General features: G+C 32.5%; 1 protein-coding gene across 6 annotated transcripts in view; it reads right to left on the reverse strand.

Moving 5' to 3' along the window:
• Positions 1 to 26,655, reverse strand: part of NOVA1 (NOVA alternative splicing regulator 1) — a 149,829-nt gene that overhangs the window by 94,695 nt on the left and 28,479 nt on the right. The window contains exon 1 of one of the 6 annotated variants that reach the window (XM_032343988.1): positions 10,775 to 10,858. The exons of the other annotated variants lie outside the window; for them this stretch is intronic. The gene's annotated coding sequence lies outside the window, so the exon portion shown is untranslated. Of the gene's footprint in view, positions 1 to 10,774; positions 10,859 to 26,655 lie in introns of those variants that run through there. 6 annotated transcript variants of the gene reach the window in all.

The raw sequence follows: 26,655 nt of genomic DNA on the forward strand, positions 1-26,655 counted from the left end.
AAGGAATATTATGTCAGGAACAGCTCCTCTAAGGAGGTAACATTTGAGCTAAAACATGAATGACAAGACAGGCAACCATGTGAAGACTGGCAGAAGAGGGATTCAGAAAATAGAGAATCACAAGTGCAAATTTCATGAGGCAAGAAAGAGGTTAGTGTGTTTGAGAAATCGCTGAAGTGTCTAGAGCATAAGGGACATGGGTGAGACTAACAAAAGATAAATTTAAAAACCTCAAGGCCCAATGATGTTGGGATGTTTAGCTCTCTATAGTTAATGTGACCTTTCAAATCAATAAGGTAAATAACATCTCAAAATAAACAAGGCCAGAAACAATTGAGAACTGGAAAACCATCACCTGTTAATATACACATTAAATTTCAATCTAGCTAGTAAGAAAGATAAAATTTTCTACCTTTCAAACTGACAAGCCATCAGAAATCATTATTTATATACAATGACAGTGAGGTGATAAAATGATGAAACATTAATGTTATTTATGCTAGCAAAAACTAAGAAAAATAACCAAAATAGAGTATAATTTAAATAAATTATGATACATTTTTACCACAGCAAAGTCCAAGTCCACTAAACTTTATCTTCAAAAAATATTTCATGTTTAATTATGTCTGATATTGTTGATTACACCATTTCTAATCCATTCACAAATTCTACCAGTGCTCCTCTAAAACATCCTGTCATTATTTCTACTGCCAAAAGCCCTAATCCTAGACATCATAATTTCTGGGACTACTGCAATAAATCTCCTAATAATTACCTCTCTCAGACCCTAACTCCTTTTCCTTGTTTATCTTCCACACAGCAAGAAGAGTGATGTCCTCTGTGTGAATCATCATAAAACTCTAGTATCCAATGTCAACACATGGTAACTATAATACAATTTCAACTTCTTACTATGGCCCCTTTGATCTGGTCCATGAATTATTTCAAAGACCTCACCTCCTGCCACGCTCTCACCCACTTCTCCTCCCAACAACGTTCAACACACACAACATTCTTTCTGTTGTTTTTTTTTTTTCAACATGCCAAACTCACTCAGATCCAAAGACCTTTGCCCTTCCTATTTCTGATTCTGGGAATGTGATTTTCTTCCTTCTAATTATTTAGAGCTCAACTCAAATGTCCCATCTTTGACGCTTCGTCTTGCTATCCTAGCTAAAGTATATTCCACCTCAACATTTTTTATCATATGCATTTATTTCCTTCCCAGTACCTATGCCTATTTAAAATTATGTATTTATTTAGTGTTTCTCTGCCTCTTCGGCAACAAAATAAAATCTCCATTAAGAGCAAAGACTTCCTACATTCCCAGCATGCAGGACAGTGCCTAGCACACAGTATCCCTAAATAAACATTTACTGAATGAAGGAAGAGTAAAAATAATTGAATATTATACAAATAACAAAATGTTAATTATATCTAACTTATTCAGTGTCAGGAAAACCGTATCATATAATATATAGGGTATAAAAGCAACTTATGCTATAATTAATATATACATAAACCTTGAAAATAGATTAAAAAAATCTATCTAGGCTTCAAATTTTATTTTTATATAGCAAAAGTAAAATTAAACGGGAAAGTTTATTATTTCAAAGAAATAACTGAGATATGAGAATATAAGAAGGTGAATTTACAAAATTAAAAGTTCTTTGTACACACATATATGTGTACAGATAAATGATAGATCTGGATAAAGGTGTGTACACACACACACACACACACACAAAGAAACAGGAGAGGAAAAAGGAAGAAATAGGAACATACTGATCAAAATCATAAACTGAAAATATTTTTGAGAACACATTTAAAAGGTCATCTTATTTCTGTATAACACTAACATTCATTCCAATAATTTTACAAAATACTCTAAAAATAATCAGAATAAGCACATTTTCAAATTCGATCAAATCTGAAATGACAGCACCTTCATAATGTAAATTTCCAGAAACCAGTGATTATTTTCAAAGACTACAATGAGAAGAGGCAAAAGGAAAAAATAAATTCTCTATAAAGTTCTAGCACAGGAATCACTAAAACAGCCTGTAACATAGTTATTCCTCTTAGGAGTTGCCATCTCCACGTACTAGGATCAATCAGATCCACCTGTGGAACTAGGCTGAAGACTTTTGCAAGATTGCAAAAGAAGCTTGCTTCCCATTTGGATTACATACCTCTGAAAGAGCTACAAAAGGACTAATGTAAAAAGCAAAGTAACCGAGACTTCCGTTAAAATTACATTCTCAAGAAGGCATATAATGATATTTTTAAAAATGGGATCAAAGAGAAAAAAAAACCTGAGCTTTGTTTAGTTATAGCAAAACCCCACAAATCATCATCTATACTAGCATATTGTCAAGAAAATCTGTTTTCACATAATTAGGACCAAGCCAAATGTAATCAATAGATTATTCAGAATTCACTTAAAGCACTTCTCCTGGTAGTGTTAACTCTAATAGGTTTATCATCAAGTTGGAATAATGTATGGTTAATTTTAACTGTGGCACTGCTCTGTGTTTTAGCAATCCATTCAAAAATTTAAGGCTTAGGGGCGCCTGGGTGGCTCAGTGGGTTAAGTCTCTGCCTTCAGCTCAGGTCACGATTCCAAGGTCCTGGGATTGAGCCCCGCATCAGGCTCTCTGCTCAGTGGGGAGCCTGCTTCCCTTCCTCTCTCTGTGCCTGCCTCTCTGCCTGCTTGTGATCTGTCTGTCAAATAAATAAATAAAAATCTTAAAAAAAAATTTTTAAGGCTTAAACACAAGGAATCAACTACTTCACAATTAGTTGATTAAAACCAAAAAAGATTTACTGAGACTATACTCCATGGAAAGCACAAAGGTTAAAAATGACGTTCCCATCTTCAAGAAAAATTTAATATAAACAGAAAGATAAATCTAGTACACGAATCTTGGCAAGTGATAAATAATGAACTAGAGTTTATCAATGGATATAGAATGAAGCATACTGATTCCAGATATACATTAAAAACAAAATAATTAAGATCTGGAAATAAGTAGGATGACATTTAGTCAAAGGAGAGGAGAGAGTGGTATTATTTTGACCCTCGGTGACAAGATATATGGTGAAGTCCTAAGCAAGAATGGTTGAGTTGGGAGGCAGAATGAGAATTGAGAAATAAAGATTTATTTTGGTTTCAGACATGCTGAATCGTCATAACCTTCAGCATAGGGGGAAAAAGTGGAGCCAGAATCTCAGAGAGAAGCAAAGAAAAAGAAATATCAATTAAAAATTTTCCATTTTTTATTTTTTTATTACCATATAATGTATTATTTGTTTCAGTGGTACAGATCTGTGAATCATTAGTCTTACATAATTCAAAGCATTCACCATAGCACATACCCTCCCCAATGTCCATCACTCAGTCATCCTATCTCTCCCACGCCTTTCCCCTCTAGCAACCCTCAGTTTGTTTCCTGAGATTAAGAGTGTCTTATGGTTTGTCTCCCTCCCCGGTCCTATCTTATTTCATTTTTCCCTTCCTACCCCCGACAACTCCCAATCTTGCCTCTCAAATTCCTCACATCGGACAGATCATATAATTTTCTTTCTCTGATTGACTTATTTCACTTGGCATAACACCCTCTAGTTCCACCCACAATGTTGCAAATGTTAAGATTTCGGTTTTTTTGATGGCTGCATAGCAAATTCCATTTTTTAAAAGATTTATTTATTTATTCCAGAGAAAGAGAGAGAGAATCCTCAAGCATACTCCCTACTGAGCAGAACCCAATGACCACACGCTGCTGAATCCCAGGACCCTGAGATCATGACCTGAGCCAAAATCACAAGTCAACCATTTAACCGACTGAGCCACCAGGCACCCCTGGACAATTTCCTTATTATGTGTACTTATATCTGTAATATAAGTAATGTATTTTGCATAGGAACACTACCTAGGTTTAAGTATAAAATAAAGAACTAGGTTTTGATGGATGTTACTCTTTATTATATTTATTTTTTTTAACATTTTACTTGACCACTAAAAGAGGGATTCTAAATTAAAGTCTTACACAAAACCACAACTGAAAAACAGAGCCTCTTAACAGGAAAAGAAAACGGATTAGCAAATATTTAAAGCAAACTACATTTGAGATGATATATTTTGAAAACTTTACTTTTAACATTAATTTTCCTATTTGATAACTGGTCCATACCAGATGCTTCCTGGAAATTCTCCTGGATTTTAAGTTTTCCCAAATATGCTCACAAAAACTTAGAAAAATAGAACTTTGTTCTTCCTAATATCAAATGTCTGTATTTAGCAATATTCACCTTAAACTAAATGAAAAATACAATAATAATTAATTTTAAATTTTGTGAGATAAATTAACTACAGTGGTTCAGGACAGGGGTAACTAACAGGAATAAACAGTGTTTCTGGGTACCTAAAACTGAGAATCAATCACTTGGCCATCTTTTATACTTTGTTGCTTCTTATGAAAACATATGCACAAAAATCTACTGGTATAAGCAATATGACTTCAAACAAATAATCACACAGATTACAATTCCTGGTATCTATACTGCTTGAAATTCAACTAATCCTGAAATCTGCCATATTTACCTTTTTTTTTTTTTTAAACTTTCAACCTGAGCACTGAACCTGCTTGGAATACCTGGTTATCTTCACTTACCATAGTTATATCCATCAGCTGTAATAAAACAAGGAAGAAAAATAAAGAATGCAGAGAGAAATGGACAAAAATGAGTCCAAAATGGAACTAAACCCTAAAAGGAATGTGTCTAAAAATAGATAAAGAGCAATATCACTGGGATAAAAAAAAATTAGAGGCATAAAATATAATTCCTGCCCCCTCAAATATTTTTTGAAAACTTGGGACAGAAATAATTAAGAATATAAGTATTAATTATTCAACAATAATTTTACAAACTTCAATCTCAGTGTTTGGAAGAGATTTATTTATTTAGCAAATAATGTTATGGAGCACATCATAGAGAGTAGGTGGTAAGGGGTTCACCAATAACTCAGTGGCTGTCTCAAAAATGCTCACAATCTAGTCAAAGTGACAAATTTATAGGTGATACATTAACAATTTACACAAAGTATTTGTGAGAACACTGTAAGGAAGGATTTATTCTAACTGCAAAGACCAGTAACACTTCCCCTAAATTGGACATCAAGACTGGGAAAAATTCCATCATGATGAAAAAGTATATCCAAACTCACAGAATAGCCCAACACAAGGCATGGAAATATAGAAATGGATGAATGTTCATAGAAATTTATAGTAATGCAAGCTGCCCATTATGGCCTCAGTTTAGATCATGTAACAGGATATTAAAAAGGGATTTTTTTGTTTGTTTGTTTTCTCTGTTTCAGTTAGGATCCAAAGCTGAGAACAAAAGGTTCTAAGTACTAGAACTGAGATAACAGATCATCTATGCAACATTTGGAAATGTGGCCAAAAATTGCTCAGGCATTGTTTGGTCCATCATTCACATAAAAAAAAAAAAATACACACACACACACACACGTGTGTGTGTGTGTGTGTGTGTGTGTGTACATATATATGTGTATATATATATATAGGAGGAGAGGAACTTATATTGTTTGAGGAAGAAATAGAAGAGGGATTCACTCAGAGTTTAGCCTATGACCATTAGAATAGGACATTTAAGGAATGACACAGGAACTGGACTTTGGCCTAAAAACAATCTATAGGCAAGAGGTTAACTTGCCTTTAGTCTGGGGCTACTACATTACAAATGGTCAACACTTAAGAATTTGTAAAGTGAAGAACTGTATTTTCCAATGGGACAGGTTAGGACCCCTGGGAAAGGAACTAGCATTGAGCCATTTTTAAAGGAATTCTACACAGACTGCAAAGGGAACAAGATAATTCCAGAAGAGAGAGGTTTGAAGCAGACCAGAAAGTCAGAAAACTATGGATAATAGTCAAAAGAAGACAAACAAAGGAAGTATCAGTTGCAACCAAGAACTAAAATTGGGGAGTCTTTGATAAACTCAGAAGAGCAAAAGAAAGTTACATTTTCACTATACCTTTACTCCTTTACTACCAATTAGTTCTTCTCTATTTCTAACCTCAGACTTTAAAAGGCCCAGGAATAGAACAAGGAATAGGAGAAATACTATGGCAAAAGAAATTAATACAAATGTCTACCACTTGGCATGTCCCCACTCTGGTTTTTTTTTTTTTTTTTAAAGATTTTATTTATTCATTTGACACAGAGAGATCACAAGCAGGCAGAGAGACAGGCAGAGAGAGAGAGAGGAGGAAGCAGGCTCCCCGCAGAGCAGAGAACCCGATGCGGGACTCGATCCCAGGACCCTGAGATCATGACCTGAGCTGAAGGCAGCGGCTTAACCCACTGAGCCACCCAGGCGCCCCCCACTCTGGTTTTTAAGGCTTCTTTGAACAAACCTGATATAAGGAAAAATTTTCACATTGGATGAGGTTTTAGAATTTTAATTTCTTAGCTTCTTAAAAAAAATTTACCTGAAAAGTAAGTGTGTTTTGAAATGCCAGGGACTGAGCAAAGAAAGAATTAAAGAGAGAATGCAAAGAACAAGAGAGAAAGAGGAGGAAGAAGAGCAAGAGCAGAGAAAAAAAAATCACCTGAGCAGCATGTATCAAGGGGCAGAAAAATATTCAGGGTGGGATTTCAGGTTTAGTGACAGGGAAGAATAAAGTAACTTTCAACTTGTATCCTGGTTGAGTTCACCTCCTAAAAAATCCATTAGGAATGATAGATGGTGAGCAAAGTAGTCGATTTTAAAAGGCTGTAATTTTTTTTTTTAAGATTTATTTATTTGAGGGAGAGAGAGAGAGAGAGAGAGAATCTCAAGCAGACTCCCCACTGAGTGCTGAGCCAATGTGGGGCTTGATCTCACTACCCTAGGATCACAACCTGAGCCAAAATCAGGAGTCTGATGCTTAACTGACTGAGCCACCCAAAAGTCCCAAAAGGCCATAATTTTGATATGATTATTGTGGAGTTTAAAATCTTTTCTATAAATATATAAGAAATATCTTGGTTAAGGGGAAATCTAAAAAGTTAGACTTGAAGGATGAAGTTGAATTATACAGATGACAGTGGCCTATGGATAAAGAGGTGTGTGAGTGTTTGGAAAGACAGCTTCAGGCAATGGCCCAAAGAAAACATCATATTCTAGGAACTGCAAAGCGTTGAATATTAATTAATCAATACATGCAGTTTGCAAGGAAAGAAAAAGTTTAAGGACGTAAGTGGGGAGCCAGATCACCTGCACAAAATTTAGATTTTATCATAAGATAAAAATGAGGTCCACTGAAGTTTTAGTAACACTCATTTTTTTATATACTGCATATCTGACATATGCAAAGCACTCTTTCACATGTGTTATATTGGTTTTCCTCACAACAACCCTGTGAGGTAGGTATAATGATTTCTTACTAACAGATTAAAAAAAAAAAAAAACCCTTACAGTTCTTAAGAAATTTATACTTTATTAAATAGCTATAAAGTAGCAGTCAGGATTCCAGGCCATGCTTCAGAAAATATACTGGGAACATTACACACACACACACACACACACACACACACACACACACACTCTTCACCTACAACACACAGAAATTTCAGCGTTAAAGGCAAACTGTAAGTAATAAATGTTAACTTAGTATTAAAGATATTTGTGGCATTAAGTAGTCCTTTATACAGACTAATACTTTTGAAATTTTCAAGTAATTAAATTTATATGGGAAATACTATAAATTCATAAAAATGGCAGGAATTGGTTGGTATATAAAACAAAAATAACACTGACATAATTATATGAATTTATTATCTTCATATGACTGGCCTGAGGTTATTTGAAAAAAAAAAAAACAACTTCACATTTATATCTGAAGTATATAAATTCAAACTGCAAGTACTGTTCTATGGATATAAATTATGTTTGGGATATTAGAAAATAATCCCTGAATACTAAAGTTCATTAAATAAAGTAACCCAAATATGAACCATTTAGTGTAAAAGTAATTGTCCACCTAATGTTAAATTGCAAAATCAACTCATTATTCACAATAAAACATCCGAAAGTGTTTCATTTCCCTATCACATGACAAGAATCTGTTCAGACAAATTTGACAAGACAAATAGTTTTTTTGAAACCGGTTCAGGATGACTATAAATATATGCCTCTAACTGAAAAGATAAGAGTGTATATTTTATAAAACTAAGAGTAATTGAGAATTTAAAAATATGGATTTAAACTCTATATGAAAATGTACATTCCTTAAAATTGGTTTTAATTAAGTAAAATCTACACCTAAAATACATTTTCATATCTTTTATTTTCTCATCAATTTCACTATTTCTTCAGTTGGTGCTATATTTCTTTTTAAAGCCTCCAACTGAAAGCTAGGCATTGCCAGAAGATTACTACTAGAGGTCTAAGTACATATTATTAAGTATTAAAAAGTCATTTTATCTATGTATTTGCTTCATTTTTCTTATTTCAATCAAACGACTATACTAGGGAAAGATGAAAAAATACAGATTTATGATTTAATTACTCTTGATCTATATTTCTCAATTCCAAAATTATTAAATGAATATAAATTATATAATAAGCCCAGCCACAATTCTGGTCCTCCGTAATAAGATGAAGAGCCCTCCTTGAAAAAAAGAACAATCAAATAGAGATATTAAGTATCTATAAGATACTTTATGTGATGAAGATAATTTCTAAATAAACTAAACAAATGCTCCAAATATACAGTTTAAATGAAATACCAACATTTTCCTTTATTTTTGATTATACAAGTAGTACATGTTCATTAAATTCATATAATACACAAGTATATTCAATTAAAATGCAGTTTCCATCTAATTCCCTTTTCCAAATAACATACGTTGGAAGTATATTAAAGTGTAAGATCCATATGGTTAAAAATTTAATCTATAAGTTGTTAAACTTACATCATCCACAAAAGGCATAATATGTAACAATTCTGTATATATGAAAAATATATATTCAGATATGCACAACAGGTATGAATTGTACTTTTTCATCAATTCAATATATAAAGCATATGGTCTATCCTGTCAAATATAGTAACTTCATTTAATAAGATAAATGGGATTAAGCAATACTTACAATTACACTGTTTGTAGAAAATGCAAAAGAACCAATTATAGCACATCAAATATTACATATACTGACAAAATACCTTCTTGTTAGATATAACAAGTAGATTACATGATGTCTAAATGATATTCTTCAAAATAGTAAATTTTACTTTTTTAGTGCTTTAACTACTGAATGAAGTATCAAGTCTAAGTAAGAGGGAAAATCTCATTAAAAAGTTAGATTTTTATAATATTTAACTGAATTCTACTTTGAAGTAAATAAAGCCTAGTTTTTAAAAAAAATACCAGATGAATAAGATATTGAGAATTTTGTTTACTCTCAAAAAAATTATTTCAAAACAGTAGGGTAGCTCCACTATAATATTAGAGATAGTTAAAAATCTTGGTAACAAAACATACCTCTTCTTTTGACTTTAAATGACCACCCCTTGGCATTTAATTATCACAAATAATATTCTAACTAGACCAAAGTTACTTGCACCAAAATATCTTAGTTACATAATATAAGGTACAATTCTGAATACACAGAATTCTGCCCCTGAATTAAACAGAAAACAGAAAACACTTAAAGAAAGGCTCTGTGGATATAATTTCTTCCACCCACCTCATTTTACAATGTGGCCCAGAGAAGCTTTTATCTGCTTTCATTGAGAATCTATAGGCATAGAGATGTACACAAATATCATTTAAATTATGATATAATTTAAAGTTACCTAAAACAAATGACACTGTATTTCATATAATTAAGACTCTGAAAAGACTAAGAGATCCTAATTTCTTGCCATAGAAATGGCTACAGATGCACAGACACCAAAAAAGCCAGATAATGAGTCATACTATTGACCTGAAAAGCAAAACAATGAAATATAACAATCCATATCATATTGTTTAACAATAGACATAGCAGTTTCCTTATCCTATAAGGCATAAACATGCCAAACGGTTACTAAAGATGGCACTCTGATTAAAATGCTTTTACAAAAGGAAAAAGAAAATCACTAAAAAATGAAATGGGAGAGAAAGACTAAAATACACTAAGTGAAAGTTTAAATATTTACTGTTTCTTCTCTCCCAAGCTTTGTTTCAATATTTAAAAAAAAAAAAAAATTTCTTTTCTTTAGTGCTTCTAAAACAAAGAATCAAAACTAGGTTCATTATAAACTGGCTTTGTTGCAAAGCTTTCACCAAAGAATGAAAGTATTAAGACTAAGACATAAAACATTGTAAGCAAAGCTAATTAGGATGTTCCTGTTGAATTTTAAGTAGATTTGTTACTTTAAGAACACAGCTCTAAAATCTTAGATAATATTGGTTCAGTTATTTGAAAATATTTAAAAATAAATTGATTCTTTTAAGCTTCATTAAAAGTGAAGTATTTATAAAAGCACTTTAGTTTCATATGCTTTTAGAATAAAATAATTGCCAAGGAGTGCATCCATTTGTTTGTTATTAAATTTAGTACCAATCACAAATTAGATGACCTTAAAATAAAATTTAGAGCCACGGAAAGCAGCACTAAGTGTAAGTGACCTCAATACATTTTTAAATGATGCTTCCCAGTTATTTGTTATTCTCTTAATGGGTTTTCCAGTCTAGGACGGGTACACAAGAAACTTACAGTCTATGTAGTACTCCTAGTCAGTTTCACTCTGCAGATGGCACAGTGGAGAAATACCTTCTGTACAGGACCATGTACAATTTCTTCTGCAGCTGTCAGCACCTAGGGGAAAGTGCGCTGTTAAACAGTTGCTGCGTTCCACCTCAGAAGTGGCTGCAATTCGGTGGTGGGTGAAGTGACTCCTGTACATATATACAGGGATGAAAAGTACTATAGAAAATGAAAATATTTAACAACAAAAGTGGCTGTCCAAAAACTGTGCCACAGCAAAACAGAATACATCATTCAGTCACAAAAGCCCTACATAGATCGGCTACCATTCATTTAAAAATTAGATGTTAAGAATGATCAAAGAAAAAAGTAGAAATACATTTTTCAATTCACAGTGTAACTATAAGTCAACATTAAAACACATATGCTGAAAAATTAAACCCAAACATTGTATACTGATTCATAACATTATTTCTGTAGTAATTTACCTAATAAAACCAAGAAAATATATACAATAAGATTCTTCACTCTGGTCAGCTAATTTAATGCTTTTTTTTTTTTTTTAGATGACAATTCAATGGGGAAAAAACAAAATAGGTAAGAAGGTAAGATATCAGAATTGAAGCACAAGTGAAGCATATTAAGATAAATATCTTAAAAATGTAAGGAACCCCATTCTGAAATTCTAAATTACTTTATATTAAAAAAACAATTATTTGAAATAACTAGTCTTCCAATAACTAGCAATGGTTAAGTTTATTTCTCATATACTGGAGCTGTAAAAGTGAACTAATATGAAACGATAACTTTTCTTCTCCAGAGTCAGAGTTATAATCTAAATGCAGTCCTACCAATGAGTTGACTAAGTGCACAATAACTTGAAAATTCATTAATACAGAAAATTATTACCACCCTACTCTTACTACAACACCCAAATTAAAAAATTATTTTCTGAGAAATATCACTGAATCAATCACAAGGCTGGAAGGCACTATCTTTCAAGTTTTTTTTTATCTCTAGGTTCAGCTATTATGTTTATACTACTCTGAAGAAGTAACAGTTTACACTACTTCAAAATATTCACTTTAGATTCGTGAAACAGACTGAAGGTGCTATGAAGCAAAGCCCAACAAATCTGATGATTAAAAAGCATCCTATCCATCAAACTTCTGAGTCTCACTTGCCATAACAGAATTTATGTATTTAATTTGGCATATATTCAGTAGAGTTATAGTTGACAGTTTCCTCTCAGCTTCCTTAAATTCTCTCTAGAATAAGGCATAGTGTAAATATCACTTCCCTTAAGTGACAAGAGGTAGTAGAGGAAGAAAAAATATATAGCTTTCGTCAGTCTCTTTATTAAAAGAAGGCACTGATCAGAGATTCCTAATCTGGAGTCCAAGTATGGGATTTAGATAATCTAGGAATTCTGCAAAACAGCATGCTAAAATAAAGACATATTATATGAGCCCACAAGCACACTTTTCTAGGGCAAGTGGGCCATAAGCTTTATAGTGAGGTTCTCAAAAGGTTCTGTGACTTCCCCTCTAAAATTTAAGAACTACTGATAAGTGAAATGAAAACACCTGAGTAGGCAGCAGTCATCATTTAAATTAAATGTCTAACTCTGAGCAGCTGTTTCTTCTTTTGTATTATCAGTAACAGATACAGGAATATTTCAACAACTAAATGAAATAATCCACATAAATACATGGTACAATACCTGACCTATTTTTATCAGTAATATTAATAATTGTTCAAAAAAGCTATCTCAAACAATTAAAACTTTCTTATAGGGTCCTCTCTTTGTTTATTGCTACTTAACTTCATACTAGTTTTATTTAGATGTGTCTTCTACTTACATTTAGCTTTATCTTCTAAAAGAAACTAATATCACAAGCTATGTATTTCTATATTATCTTAGACACAGAAATGTTAAATACACGTTTTGGAACACTGCTCTTTATTCCTATAGTCTACATTTTCCACAAAGTCACACTGGTCTGTTCTATGACATTGTACTTACTTTGAAAAGGTTCAGATATGGAAAATACTTAGCTTTAATTGTTTATATGAAATAATTTCATTTCCTTTATCAGTATCTCCTCTCATTCTCACAATAATATACAAACAGGGGTGCCTGGGTGGCTAAGTCAGTTAAGCCTCTGCCTTCAGCTCCTGTCATGATCCCAGAGTCCTGGGATAGAATCCTGAGTCTCAGGCTCCTTGCTTAGCAGGAAGTCTGCTTCTCCCTCTGCCTGCCACCCCCCTCTGCCTGCGTGTGTGCTCACACACACACACACACACACACACACACTCTCTCTCTGTCAAATAAATAAAATCTTAAAAAAATACAAATAAAAAATTCTAAATTTAAAGAAGCTATCAAGGGATCACGTTTTCTGAAGAGGTTTTACAAACAATACACTTACTTTCATAAATCGTCTTCCCTATTCCTTTCAGTGTGTCTTTCTGAAGGTAAATGATTCAATATACAATCATACAAACATATCCTCTAAAAAGAATCTTTGAGTTATGACATCTGTAGATTAGCCATACCCTTAAAATAAGTTCACAGTATTAAGAAGAGCATTACAAAATAGTGTTTATGGAGCTCTTCAAGATTGTAGCAACTTTTAAATACCCATCAAAAATGACAAAGGAACTTTTACCATGTATTAAAGATTCTCAGTGAAGAAATGGAAAGGTTTGCTTACGTATGTAAATTAGCAGGATACAACGCAACTATGTAGTTGGTTCCCAATTATTTCAAATTTTCTAGAGTCTTCTCACAATAGGAGTTACATTTTATGTATTCAAACACTAATAAAATATATAGCAGTAAGATAAAAGGGGAAAAGCCTTTACGTAAAGGTACAGGAGTAAGAGAGAAGCATTTAGAGTACTGGAACACAAAGCATAGGAGTAGAATAGTACATGCAGATGTCAGTGAGGAGAAAGACAACAGGCACAGGCTCAATTAGGCTAAAGAATTTTAGAATAGTTTATTCCAAAGGGTGGCATCTTGAGAAGCATTTTACAAAAATCACTCTAGCAGCAGCATGGAAGATGAACTGAGGTGTGGATGGTTCAACTGGGATGACAACAATGGGAATATATAATTAGGAATAATAACCTATAAAAAACAAAATGTCTTACTATGTAAAAACACTAGGAGTGTAAAAATTGTGAGATAAGTCAAAGCTATTTCTAAAGTTTGTGTATGAAAACTAGCATTCCTTCATTTGTTTACTCACTCAACAAAAAAATTGTCTTCCTAGGAGTCAGGTTCCATTTAAGACACTAAGTAAAGCATTGAACAAAGGAGCCAATAACTTGCCCTTTCAAAGGGCAATGAAGGAGACAGGTAATAAATAAACTAAATAAACTATTAGATTATAATAAAAAGTTTGAAAAATGCTTCAGGTATAAACAAAAAAAAAAGCAAGTAATAGGAACAGACTGACAAACACACTATTTTAACAGACTAGTCAGAGAAACCCTGAGGAAGCAGCATTATGCGAACAAAGAATGGAATGACATGAATCCACAGACTATCTGGGGTAAGAACACTACACATAAAAGACAATTAAGAGCAAAGTTCTGAGACAGGAACAAGTGATTAAATTTTTAACCTGGTGTCAGATCACACAGAACCTCGTAGACCATACATAAGGCCTTTGGATTGTTAAAAAAACAACAACAACAAAACCCCACAAAACCGAGTTTTTGACTGGGGGAGTGATAGAACATGTTTAATCTTCTGTAAGGGCCACAAGAGCTGCTGTGGTAGAACTGATGGTAGCCAGCAAGCATGGAAATACAGCAATCCCCCCTTATCCATAGTTCCACCTTTTACAGTTTCAGTTACCCTTGGTCAACTGTTGTCCAGAAGCATATGATCCTCCTTCTAATATCATCAGAAGGTCAACAGTAGCCTAACGTTGCTCACGATGCCTGTCACTAACCTTACTTCTTGTCACACAGGTATTTTATCATCTCACATCACAAGATAGTTGAGCTCAGTACAATAAAATATTTTGAGATAGACCACATTCATATATAATTTTTATTAAGTATACCATCATAATTATGCAATTTTATTATTAGTTATTGTTTTTAATCTCTTGCTGTGTCTAATTTATAATTAAACTTTACCATAGCTGTGTATGTATGGGGAAAAGCAGTATACATAGTGTTCACTACCATCTGTGGTTTTAGGCATCTACTGGTGGTCTTGGAAGATATATCCTGGTTGGTTCAACTGTACTAGCAAAACTATGATAAAATTTACATAACAATATGAGGTGCAATTGGTAATCAGAACTCAACACTAAGAACAAAAAATCATCAATCACATTTAACATTCAGAACTCCGACCAAACATGTGAGAACCAACTGCTCCTCCATAACTGAAACGTTTACTTTCCTCAGTTCCTTTTTACCCCAGAACTGCCTACCTTTGTTCCATTTGAGTGAGTCAACCAACTTTAGTTTGCTTCACTATCTTAATGTTGTCAGACAGTGTTCTGTCAAAGAATCAAATCTAATAAGAGGGGGTTCAAAAGACTGGTAAGAGGGAAGACTGTTACATTATCTCTCAGTTTTGGATTACTTGCATTTACACTTGCTTACAATCCCATGCCTACTCCCTTTCCTCACCCTTATTTGAGGAGTGGGGGGAACCCTCAAATTGGAAAGCAAGGTAGGGTAAACCAGAGTCCCAGAGTCACTATCTGTAATAGCAGAAAATGTTTAACTGCGAGCCTCCAGACAATGGGGATCCCAGCAGCCAGAGGCTGGGAGTACACTGGAGATGTAGAAACTCAGAAAGAGTAGAAGACAAGCCAGAACTGGATGGTGTGACACTCCAAAAATATCTTACCCTCAAAGCAAGTTTTACACATGTGCTGCATCAGAAAGTCAGTATTTGTCTCTCTTCCCCTACAGAAGGCATACCGTCTAATCAGTGTTCAGCAGAGGGGCAGAAATAGAAAAAAGAAAAACAAAAGTTCTCCCCTTTTCATCTCTCTCCTCTGGGTATCAGAACCCAGGAGGAGAAATAGGAATTTAAATGAAAAAGCAGATCACTTTCCATTTCATTTCCAGAAAGTGATCTGCTTTTTCAGTCTGTGAACAGACTGAATGACTAGATACAACTCTTTCTATACTCCAGTGTCTAGAAAAGCCTAAGTGGCACTGAGTAGAAGGGGGAAAATCTGAGTTGTAAATTGGGCTGTGGAGTTAAAATTCAAACTAGTCAGATTAAACTGACTTTAGTAGATTAGAGTCAGAGTAAACTAATTTTCTGAAGTGCCCAAAAAGTTATGACACTTTCTTGAGATGAGTAAAGAAACAAAGTGACTTACCAATCATAAACAAAGGTGCTACTGAAGAAAAAATAGAACCATTCCATGTTCCCAACCCCACTTAATTTTCCATCTCAATTCATATTGTATTATGAAACGGTTAGCACCAATGAGCTAGTAAGTGATTCTGACTTTTTAAAATATCTACCACTATCAGGCTAAATGCCTGCGTTATCAGTCTTACTTCTTATTCTTAAGAAACCTGGTAAGGACAGAACTACATGCATTTTATAAGGACTTCCTTAGATTTCCTCCTTATATAAAAATTAAATACTTCAAACATTTATAAATAATTGTAGACCTTATTACAAAAACTAACAAATACTAGGTTGTATAGAATCTAAAAAGTAAAAATCTCCTAAAAAAGACCCCAAACTTAAAAGCTTGTAGAACAAAAAGTCTCTAGTGAAGGAAAAAGCAAAAAGAAAGAAAGAAAAAAAAGATTAAAATGTTTATTGTTTTAAAGGAATACTTTCAACATTCACAATGGAGTAATTTAAAGCATAGTTTCAGAGAATAGTCTGCTCTGACTCACAGCTCAATAACTTAGGAATTTCCCTCAAACAGAATCATGTTCTTTCCAGTCATTTAGTATTTAAAATTTAATGGGAATTTCCTAAAAACTCAAATATATCCTTTAAAATAAATTAAGGAGTATCAGCATTTTACATGACTAAATTATACATAACCTTATCTCTGTTTAAATGTCACATTTTTAGAGAATTCAGGATCCCATTACATTGAGGTTATTTATGTAAAGTTCCCATTTATTTTATACTCTTTCATCTTCCTAAACTATGTCATGTATTTTCAACATATATTTTTTACCAGTCAGTTCTTCTCAGAGATACAACATAATGAAAAGAAAATGTGAGTCAAAATTACAAATCTAAGTTCTATATTTGTATCTGTTTTCTAGTTTATTCTTTAACAGAATATAAGAATAAATATTATAGGTTATAAATTAAATTTACTTACTGCAAAGTAAGAAAAATCATACAAACTCAAGTCATCCAAACTCACATGTTAGTTCACTGTTAGTAAATAATATTAGCCAGATTGTCAATACAATATTAAGGGGGAAGAATACAGTTGGAAGACTGATTACTACCGAACTTCGAGACTTACTAAAAAAGCCACAGTAATTAGGATACTATGGTATTAATTAAAGAACAAATTGATCACTTGAAGAGAACATAAAAAAATGCAAATGAATATAATCAACCAATCTTTGACAAAGGAGCAAACAAAATTCAATGAAGAAAGGATAACATTTTCAACAAAGGATGCTGGCACAAGTGGATATACACATGAAAAAAAATTCTGGATGCAGATAATAAAACTTCCATAAAAATTAGCTCAAAATGAATCAAGACAAAGCAATAAAACTCCTAGAATATAACATAGGAAAATATTTTGGTGACTCTGGTATTGACAATGACTTTTTAGACACAATACAAAACCATAATCCATAGAAGAAAAAAAAAACTAGGGGTGCCTGGGTGGCTCAGTGGGTTAAAGCCTCTGCCTTCTGCTCAGGTCGTGATCCCAGGGTCCTGGGATCAAACCCCGCATCAGGCTCTCTGCTCTGCAGGGAGCCTGCTTCCTCCTCTCTCTCTGCCTGTCAAATAAATAAATAAAATCTTTAAACGAAAAAAACCTAAATTGGAATTCATTCAAATTAAAACTTCTTCTCTGCAAAAAAACACTGTTAAGAGAATTAAAAAACAAGCCACAGTTAGGAAGAGAGCATGCAAAACACACATTCAAATATACAAAAATGAAGGAAGGAATGAATAAATACAAAGAACTCTTAAAATCCACCAATGAGGAAACAACAACAAAAAAATGGGCAAAAGATCTTAAGAGATATCTCCCTAAAGATATCTTACATATGGCATGTAAACATATGAAAAGATGCTAAACATTGTATGTGTATTAGCTTGTTAGGGCTGCCATAATAATGTACCACAAACTGGATGGCTTAAGCAATAGAAATTACTTGTCTCACAATTTTGGAGGCTACAAGTCCAAAATCAAGGTGTTAGCAGGGTTGGTTTCTTCTGAGGGCTGTGAGGGAAGGATCAAATTCCAGGCCTCAATCCTTGGTTTATAGATGGCAGTCTTCATGTTTCCATGGAATGCTTCCTGTACGCATATCTCTGTGTGCAAATTTCCCTTTTTATAAGGATACCAGTCATACTGTATTAGGACCCACGATAATAAGTTCACTTTATCTTTATTAATTCTGTGAAGACCCTATCTCCAAATAAGATCACATTTTGAGGTACTGGGGTCAGGACTTTAAAACATGAATTTGGGTTGGCAGGCATAATTCAGCTCAGAACAATATGTCATTAGAGAATTACAAATTAAAAAAAAACAATACGGTACTACTACATACCTATTAGAATGGCTAAAATCCAAAACACTTGATATCAGCAAATGCTAACAAGGATGTAGAACAACAGAACCTCTTATTCATTGCCAGTGCAATGAAAAGTGGTTCAGTCATTTTGGAAAACATTTGGCAGTTTCTTTCAAACTAAACATACTCTTACCACATAAGCCAGCAATCACACTCCTTGGTATTTACACAAATGGGTTGAAAACATGTCCACACAAAAATCTACACACAAATGTTTATAGCAGCCTTCTTCATAATTGCCACAACTTAGAAGCAACCAAAATGTTCTTCAACACGTGAATGAATTAATAAATTGTGGTATAACCATATTACAGAATATTATTCAGTGACAGAAAGAAATGAGTTATCATGGAATCAAAAGATATAAAAAACAAATAAACCTTAAATGCATATTGCAAAATGAAAAAAAAAGCCAATTCGTATGATTTCTAATATATGACATTCCGGAAAAGGCAAAACTCTAAAGCCAGTAAAACAATCAGTGACTGCCAGAAATGCATGGGGAGGGAGGGAGGGATGAATAGGTGGAACACAGAGGGTATTTAGGAGAGTGAAATTGTTCTGTATGATACTGTAATAGTGGATAAATACCACTATATATTGGTAAAAATACAAAGCAAATTTTAATGGAAACTACAGACTTCAGTTACTAATATACAAATATTGGGACATAAATTGTAACAACTGCTACTCTATTAAAGCAAGATCTTAATTATAGGAGAAACAGTATTCTGGGGATGCAGAAAAGGTATGGGGCAAAAAAGGGTAAATGGCAACTCCTTGGACTTTCTACTCAATTTTTCTGCAAGCCTAAAGCTATTCTAAAAATTGAAGACTGAAAATTAAAAAAAAAAAAAAAAAGTGGTTGTTATATTAAGACAATCAAGAATTGGAAGGTTTAGGATAATTATATGGAAATAGAAGTAGGCCTAAAAATCCATCATGCAAATGATGACAATATTATTTTTTCAGTAGTTGTCATGAAAGTAAATTATGCAAGAGATACATTATATCTAATTTTAAAGTATGTGATTTGAGTGCAATACAGGTAGAGAAACAATGGTAACATTGTAATGATGGCTGATATGCAAATGAGCTTACCAAGGTAAAACTTTTTTGTTCCTCATTTTTCCACTGACATTTTTTTGTAAAACTATTTTTTTATGGTCTTAACAAAAAACATTTTCATTCTGAAGCTTCTTTTTCAAGTTATTTCAATTGAAATGGAATACAGTGAAGGAGAACAATAAGCATCTCATGTATTCAAAGTAAGAAATAAATTTAAACATATGGCTAACCAAACTTGCTTTCATCATACACAAGCAATATTTCCAGTTTGTAGGATCTCAGCACATATTAAGCTATATGTTTATAAAGGTAATTTATGCTACAAACTCAATAAAATTGTTATCTATATATAGGAAAGCTGTATCTGGGAAACAAGGTTTAAATAGGCCAAGACATTTTGTTAGGTTTAATGTGCTATTTTAATTTCAGAAACCCAGATAATGTCATGGATAGAACAGTATCAAGAGTTTGAGGTTATATTTTTAAAAATATCCATGCTATACTTACTTTAATCATTCTAAAATTACCTAGCTTACCTGATGGTATGAGGATGGAACTAGGTGATTTTGTTTCAGCAAAATGAAATAGAAGACTTCTGATTAAAAGAATATGAACCATGACGGACTGTGGACTCTGAGAAACAAACTGAGGGTTTTGGAGGGGATGGGGGTGGAGGGATAAGTGAGTCTGGTGGTGGGTATTAAGGAGGGCATGTATTGCATGGAGCACTGTGTGTGGTGCATAAACAATGAATCTTGGAACACTGAAAAACAAAATAAAATTACAAAAGAAAAAAAAAAGAAGAACACAAGAATTAGTTTTTCCTCCCTGCTACATACTACATGTCTTACTTGGACACAACAGAAAATTTAAGTGGACAAGGGAATTTTAAATTAATCATGATATGAATTTTCACTGTGAGAGAAATAGTTCTCTACCCTTTAAAATTTTTTTTAAAAAGTTATTTTTCTAAAGTGTATAGATCTGTAGTTCCATCTATACTTCTGTGCAATCAATATTCTATTTACTTTTAAAACTCTTCAGTAACATATGACTCTAGTGTGTCTTTCATTAGATGAGAAATAATCAAGTTTAGGCAAATATAAAATACTCTGGAAGCTGTGTTAAAGAGAATAATTAGATAAAATCTGGTTTGGATCCAACAATGTAGAATTAATCTTACTTCATCATTTATTAAATACTCTATTGGTTCCTGTAGTTCTGGGAAGGATACTGAAAACTATTTTTAAAAATATGGGATAACTATAAATTTTAATATCAATTATATATGATGCAGACAGGTTTATATTTGAGACTCTTATTATCAATTGCTATTGACATTTCCAAATCTAAATATCCATGAGTGATATTCAAGGGAGATCATATACTAAATTTATATTTTATAGTCACACTAAAAATGAATTTATACTTCATCGTGACTCTAAGATCATCCCCTAATTTAAGGATGCCAAAAATGTACATGAATCTCTCAGAACTCCTTACAATGTCTATAATATATTTTATCATATTTAATAATACATGTCCTTAAATAATAATTTCCTCAAATAAAAAAGAATGAGTATTACAGATTCTTCTATCACAAAGTTAAAGGAATATAATATTGAAATCATTTGTTGTGATAATTTAGTAAAACTTTATTGAATAAGAAAATATAAATTTGTTAACTAGCCAGGTAAAGAAACAGCACAGAGACTATCACTAAAGTAATGATCTATAACCTCCTGAGGTTTCTGGAGATAAAAATCAAGCAATAGCAGTCTTTACCCAGTTCACAGTAAAATTAGAATAAGGGATAAAGTTGCCAAATTTTGAGATTTTATCTAATTTTTAGTATTTGGTAACTCCCACTAAGTGCCTATCCTAGAAGAGTCTATTAACAAAACATGGTAGTTATGAGAACTTGGGGGCAGACTCTGCCTCTAATTTTATAAGCAAAAAAAAAACATATATATTTTTTTCACATATATGTATATATTTACATATGTATAGATGCATATATACCTTTCTTGTATATGTGTATATATTAAGTAATATAATTAATGTATGTCTGTATATATTTGTTGATATGTATATATGCATACACACACACAAACACATATATATGTACCATACATACATATATGCTTTGGGAAATCACTTTATCTCACAGGTTATTATGTGAATTAATTCAGTTAATATAAAGAAAGCATGCAGTTATAACTGTCCCTAGCTCACAGAAAGTTCATATAATTATTAGCTATTATTATTATCATTGCTGCTGTTCTATTAATGTTAATATACCAATGTTCCCAATGTTCTGAAGAATATAACTTACACATATTCTATTACTTGAATAGGTGAATAAGTATGGAGACTACTGCCACTGAAGCAGAAAAAAAGCATGGAATTTTGAAATATACTTGGGATTTTTAGAGGAAGAAGTGTGAACAGGGAGTATCTCTTGTCACAAAATACTTTGAACTCTCTTGAATTTAAAATCTATTTGCATGTCATATGAGATTTGTGAGTAGAGATAACAGAACTGCATCCTATCCCAAACCTTCTTTATTCTTTAACAGCAGCAGCTGACACAGGAGAATAATTTCCTGCTTCGCTGTGCTGACAGTACATCGCCTAGATTCAGAAATTATATCCTCAGCAGGAAGGCAATAGGTTTCTGTCTATACTGAAGAAATAAAAGGATAGAAAAATTACACAAATAGAAATGATTCATTATTATTATAAAAGAAAAACCAAACTATATTGAATCAAGTTTATTTTTAGCTGGTGACACTAGAAGTAGAATTAAGGTTATTTTAAATATCAAGTGTTTGATCATAATATTTTTTTAAAAATAAAAGTTTTATTTATTCATAATCTTTAAATCCTGCAAATATCATATTTCTACTTTTCCTGAAAATTTTAAAGGAAAAGTGTTTTTTTTAAGAAAGGAAAAGTTTTAATACAATAAAACTTATCGATCCTCTGATTTTATTTAGTTATCCCTAGTGTGTAGAACATTGTGTCCTAGTTCAGACAGAAAATGTCATAAAAAAAAAAACAACTTGGAGAAATGGTGGTAAATGAAAATTAGTAGTTTATATTAATTTTGTGTTACCAGAAAAATTACTCTTCATTCAATAATTAAGTCTATATGTATACTTGTGAGCGTATCTATATGCAGCATATTTATAAACAACTAGGGTTTCCTCTAAATACTCCATTGATTTACCTTATTTAAAGTGATTTTTAAGATGTATGATAGTTTTAATAACTCTAAATGTTATGAAGGTATTGTAGACTTTAATGCTAAAGTAGCAATCTCAGGTTCTAGAGTTAAGTTCCCAGATTCAAGTCTTTCTGCCATTTACTAGATGTGTTATTAGTCAAATTACTTATTTTGTCCCCTCATCTATAAAATGAGGATAATAATAGTGTCTTCCTAATGGAATTTGTTTGAAGGTTAAATGAAAATCTACATTAAAATACTTAGGACAAGTCTAGCACATGGTAAAGTATTTGATTAATGCTAGTTATTTTTATTACTACTAATAATATTACTATTATGGTTAAGAATGGCAGATTCAGCACACTCCCTTCTGAAATTCCACTAAAATAACAAAAAAGTGCAAAACAAAAGGACAAAGAAAATGGCAGGAAAGACAATAGCAAACGAGAAATTAAACATGGTTCCGAAAAATGAACAACTCAGGGGGAAGACCAGTGATTCAGCACAGCAGAGGAAGCTGAAAACTAAGTGGCAGAAAAAAAGGATAATACAATCAAGATAATTTGCCTAATGGAACCCCAGAAAGGCAGAGGCAATTTTAGCACTGAATACTGAGGGATTCTCTAGAAGTCTATATAGAGAACATTTTCACACACTAATTACCCTATTCCACATGTCTTTCACTTCTAGAAGATCAGATGTTTGAATGTTTTGAACAGAGATGTTCTTGACTTAGAACTAACAAGCACAACATAGATAAGAATCAAGAAACAAGGGTCAGTTGGATTTGAACTGGTTCCTACATGTCAGTAGGTAGATGTAAACCAATCAGAAAGAATATTTGCAGATTTACTGGGGAACATTTAAGACCCCAGAGAAGAGAAATATAGATACCACAATATGGCACCTCCAAGAAAAATTCTGGCTCTTTACTTAGTAGTCTTCATGAAGCCATCTAGGCAAGAATTCTTGTCCCCAGAAATAGAGCTACCAACCAAATCTGTAGCACCTCATTAAGTTAAGGCTTTCAGAAAAGTCTTCAACATGAAAGATTAAATCAATATAAATAAAGTACTCTAAGGAAATACAATACAAAGAGCAGAAGAAATCTTAAAAAAATTATCCTCATGCACATAAAAAAGTGATCATTATACCATAAAGTAAGAACAATGTGCTATGTTAAAAAAAAAAAGAATAATCACAGAAACAGTGAGAACATTTAGAAAATAAAAATAGCTGAAATAAAATCCTCAATTAAACAGAAAGTCTAGGAAATGTCCTACTAAGTAGAATACAAAGAAATGAGAAAACAAAAAAGAGAAAAGAGAATGAGAGCAGTGCCTTCATAATTCTACGGAAAAATTATTTTATAGACTATAATTATGCTGTAATTATGTAATTGTAAGCTAATAATCAAAAGTGTTGATGGGATGAAGGCTGTTATCATTACTGCTATGTTCTAACGTAGCATTATAAATCTACTGAACACAATATATTGTTTTTGACTACTTAGAAAACACTTTAGGATTTTGTAGGATCTAAAGAACATAACAACAAAATATTATTATGAGCGTATTAGAGATATATGAAAGTGTGTTCAAAATTAATAGAATGCTTGGAGTGCCTGGCTGCCTCAGTCAGAAGAGCATGTAGATCTTGATTTTAGGGTTATGAGTACAAGCCTCACATTACATGCAGAAATAACTAAAAATAAATAAATAAACAAACTTTAAAAATTAATGTAATGCCAGATACCAAAAATATTCACCTTATAAATTTAAAATAAAAATTCTCCTACAAAAATTATAAGTTGACAAAACAATATATGTATAAACTAAGTATTTCCATTCATTGTTTGTCATTTGCTTTTTTGCCCCTAAAAATAGTAGTACCACTATTATATCTGGTAAAGTCTATGAAATAAAACTTTATAACATGGAATATAACAATCTAACATGGAAGAAGAAAAACATTGCCTTTGAAAGAATCACATTATGAAAAGCTTATTAAATTTTCCTATCTAATAACAGTATTATAATGCATTGATTCTAAGACACATTTTCTTCCACATTTGTTTACTTTCTTGGTACATAAAGTAATAGTTTATCTTATAAGTAGTAGTACTTTAAACCTAACTAAATATAGTAATGAACATTACAATACATCAAGCTCATTCCAACTGCTTTATACATATTTACTAAAATAATCCTCACAACAATCCTGTGAGCTGGGTATTATTACTATTACTATTTTACATATGAGAAAACTCAAACCCAGATTAAGTAAATTGCTGAAGCATAGACCAGCTAATGAATTCAAGACAGAAAATTCCAAATTCAGTAGGAAATTTAGTTTTAAAGACAAGGTTTTTCAATATTTTATAGTACTGTCACATCACTACACATAATTTCTCCCTTTCTCTAAGACCTGCTAACTTCTAATGCTTTTTTCTCCTCTGAAACTGCAACTGCTTTTAAGTAGAGCACTTTCTGTAAACAGAACCTACTGTTTCTTTGGTTGTATAAGAATAAAGACTAAAATTAAAAGTAGAACTATTTGGTTGCCAGTGAATAAGGAGCATAAATGGGACAATTAGTCAGCATTCATTCTTCAATTCCCTGCTCAGCTGCTTCTCACCCTTTCTGTGGTAATCCCTTGGGATATAAACCCTTAATATACTTTCAGTTCTGATGGAAGATGTTTAAGCAGTAAATTGGCAAACATGTGATGTAGAATAATAATTCTTTTCTAAAAACAAAAGTTCCAAAGTTTTTCACTACACAATTTCAAATTCATGCCTGAAGAAATGATGTACAATGGCTACTATTTTTTTTTAAGATTTTTTTTTTTTTAAATTTATTTGACAGACAGAGATCACAAGTAGGCAGAGAGGGAGGCAGAGAGAAAGGGGGAAGCAGGCTCCCCACCGAGCAGAGAGCCCAATGTGGGACTCGATCCCAGGACCCTGGGACCATGACCTGAGTCGAAGGCAGAGGCTTTAATCGACTGAGCCACCCACGCGCCCCTCCAATGGCTACTTTAATTAACAGAGTACTGAAGGAGGAAATGCCACACAATTTTGATTACAATTAACTTTACCAATAATTTTTATGTGAATCCAAGTCATTCTTCTTTGGTAAATAAGGAGAACCTCAAGCACAGCTAAGTAAGGTAAAAATCAAGAAGCCATTCCTACATCATTTTGTAACCACATGCTGTTTTATACTAAGACCATACCAGTGACTGAAGGCTTAGTCTGAATTCTGATAAAGTTTTTTTTTTTTACATACACCATCACTCAGTATGGCTCCTTGCAACAAGTACTACCATATCCATGTATACACTAAGAAACTGTAAAACAAAGAGATCAAGCAACTTGCTAATAGATCACAGTGTTGGCAAATGATAAGGCAGAAATTCATACTCAGTTATGCCTTATTTCAAAGCCCTTGTTCTTTCATATATTGAATAAGTCAGTTAGTTAAATAGGTGAAACGTTTAACAAAAAACTGACTATAACTACTCCTATTAGTAATATATAAACAATATGGTAAAAGATTATTTTAGTTATTAAAATACGTCCAACATATATGTCTGGTTTAGTGTTTCTGTTGGATAAGAATGCTAAACCTTTCATACTCATGTTATACGTCATTTACGCCTCAACAAAAAAATTACATTAATGAACAATTTGTATTTATGTAAAATGCCTTAATTCCTTTTTGACAAAATTATTTAAAAATCCTTAAAATGAAATTTAATTGAAGGTCTCTCCATTACACATGAGATATGTAAG

The sequence above is a fragment of the Mustela erminea genome, chromosome 5, assembly GCF_009829155.1.
Source record: "Mustela erminea isolate mMusErm1 chromosome 5, mMusErm1.Pri, whole genome shotgun sequence".
Lineage (NCBI taxonomy): Eukaryota > Metazoa > Chordata > Mammalia > Carnivora > Mustelidae > Mustela > Mustela erminea.